Source organism: Penaeus japonicus, unplaced genomic scaffold, assembly GCF_977035675.1.
Source record: "Penaeus japonicus unplaced genomic scaffold, GWHDUDI00000001_assembly GWHDUDI00000009, whole genome shotgun sequence".
Classification (NCBI taxonomy): Eukaryota; Metazoa; Arthropoda; class Malacostraca; order Decapoda; family Penaeidae; genus Penaeus; species Penaeus japonicus.
Window position 1 is genome coordinate 34574198 of NW_028234411.1, and position 2500 is coordinate 34576697.

Sequence of the window (2500 nt, forward strand, 5' to 3'; positions counted from 1 at the left end):
TCCCGTCTGCCTGCACTGAACCATCAATATATATGTGGTGTGCAGCTGGGACAGACACGGACACTCTGGTGATGGTTTCTGGAGCCAATTGCTCTGTAAAAGGGGAAGGGCATCTTTGAAGATTGGTGTAAATGTGACAACAGGGAGAGGAACTCGCCACGGTGGTAAATCAGGGATAGCTGCCTCCTCAGGGACGTTGATACCAAGGCCACGAAGGTTGTTGCATACTTCATTGATGAGGTTCTGGCCACCTGGTCGAAGTGGAAGTCTGGGTGCATCTGGGTCGAGTGAAGTTTGGATAAGAGCAGAGAAGTGAGGAGCATGAATTGGGGAATGGAAACACTTGATAGAAAGATAAGTCACATTGGCATAAATTCTCTCTACAAGTGGGAGCAGGTCGAGCTCATACTGCATGTTGACTATGTGAGTGGAAGGAAGACACCCTAGGGTGAATCTTATGGCTCTATTCTGAAAATTTTCAAGAGGCTTTGGTGCTTTTCTGGAAAGTTGGCAAAGGACAGGTTACAAATAGTCAACAACTGATCGATGAAATAAAACATAAAGGGTCCTCGCCACCGCGATAGAAACACCTGTGGCATTGGTGGCAAGCCACTTAACAGGAGTGAAGCGGGGCTGCAACCGGTCAAGAAGGTTTTTCACGATGGGGTGAATCCGTTGTCGTGCAGTTATGGCTGGAGTGACCAGGACTGGTGCACCAAGGTATGTGTACTGCGTGCAATGAGGTATGACATTCCTGCCCATTATAAACACTAGCAGTGCTCTAAGTTATGATAGGAAAAAATTCTGCTTATTTTCTGAGGAGATAGTACAGAAGGCACAAAGAACTTTTGGAGAAAGAGCTGAAGATCTTGAGGTGAGGTTGAGTGGATACAGATGTCATCTGTATAACAGGTGACAGTAGTTCCGGGGATGGCAGGGATAAGAGAAAGTTGACGGTGCATCAGGACATTGAAAAGGAAAGGGCTTAAAACACCACCATGTGGAGTACCAAGCTCAAACAGTTCATAGGAGCTACAGGATCCCCTAACATGACATGTGAAGCCCTATTATTAAGAAAACCCCGTATCCACCTCAGAAGGTTTCCTTGAATACCAAAGTCCACCAGCTGGTCAAGAATAATTTCCCTGTTGGCTATGTCAAAGGCACTTTTGAGGACAAGAAAGGCAAATACCCTAGTGGAGGAAAGGTGGGTGTAGAGTTCTACAAGGCAATGTTGCGTACTTCTTTGCAGAAGGAAACAATACAGACTGGGAGAGAGTTTATCCTGTAGGGGATGCATTAGTTAGGCAAGAAGGATGCGTTCAAGCACCTCACTAAAGCAGGAAGTGAGAGAGATGGGCCTAAATTTATCGGTTCCAGTTTTTGGTATTGGGACAATTGTGCTGGAGGTCCAGGCAGAAGGCACATATCCCTGACAAATACAAAGATTGAAGAGGTGTAGAAGAGGGTTACCAGGAACTTTCTGAATGAGGTGAAGCACTTGATATGTAAGGCCATCATCCCTAGGTGCAGTAGTCTTAGTCCCAGCAAGAGCACATCGCAGTTCGTCCTCTGTTAGTGGTATGTCATCCTGCTCATCCAGTTTAAATAATGTATTCATCAGACGAAGGTTACGAATGTTACATTGATAGGAGAGCTTCTTGAATGTGTGCAGACAGATTGCAAGTTTGTGATTGAGCTGATCAAATAATGATGAGATCCTGAGCTTATTCCTGTGGACTATGATGGAGGGCGCAGGTGGGTTTTTTCTTGATGGTCCTGTTTATTAGATACCACATGGTCTGAATGTTAGTCTGATGGTTGGTGCTGTCTGTATATTTCTCCCATGACTGTGTAGACGCACTTCTGAAGGCAATAAAGTCATCCCTCACTGTCTGGTACTGACACAGATGATCTGGTGTGGGTTGCCTCTGAAAAGCAAGACCAGCATCCACGGCCATTCTTTCTGCTTGGACAATATGATGATCTAACGTCCAGGTATGGGCCACAGGGCGACGTTGAATGTGAGGCTTAATAACATAACCGCAGTAAAAGTCATGCATGGCTTTTACCAGGGAATTGTACAAGTCAGGGGAAAGGAGGTCAAAAGTGGGAAGAAGTATGTAGGACAGTACTTGGGAGGGATGGAAATGCAGGTGCGGTGGTGAGGAAGCCTAGGTATGGTCAGTAGAGAGTACTGTAGGCTGAGAGCAATATGGTCAGAGAAGAGGGAAGGTATCGAATGGCAACTAAAACAGGATGCCACAAGGCCAGATGTTAGGATGTGCTACAGGGTACCCCCACCGGTATGTGTGGCTCCACCAGTATCCCAGCAGATGAGGTGGTAGTGCCATAAGTAGTTGAGCAAAAGCAGGCCACTTTGGTTAGGAATCGGAGAAGTGTCACCAACAGAAGGATGCCAGGCATTAAAATCCCCCATGTAGATCATTCCACAATCTCTCGGTCTCGGAAGAGCTTGGAGATTAATCACACCAGGGGC

General features: G+C 46.3%; 1 pseudogene; it reads right to left on the reverse strand.

Annotated features, from left to right (window-relative positions):
• The window catches only part of LOC147471369 (uncharacterized), a 1203-nt pseudogene extending 789 nt beyond the window's left edge, over positions 1-414 (reverse strand).
• Between the last annotated feature and the right edge of the window lie 2086 nt (positions 415-2500).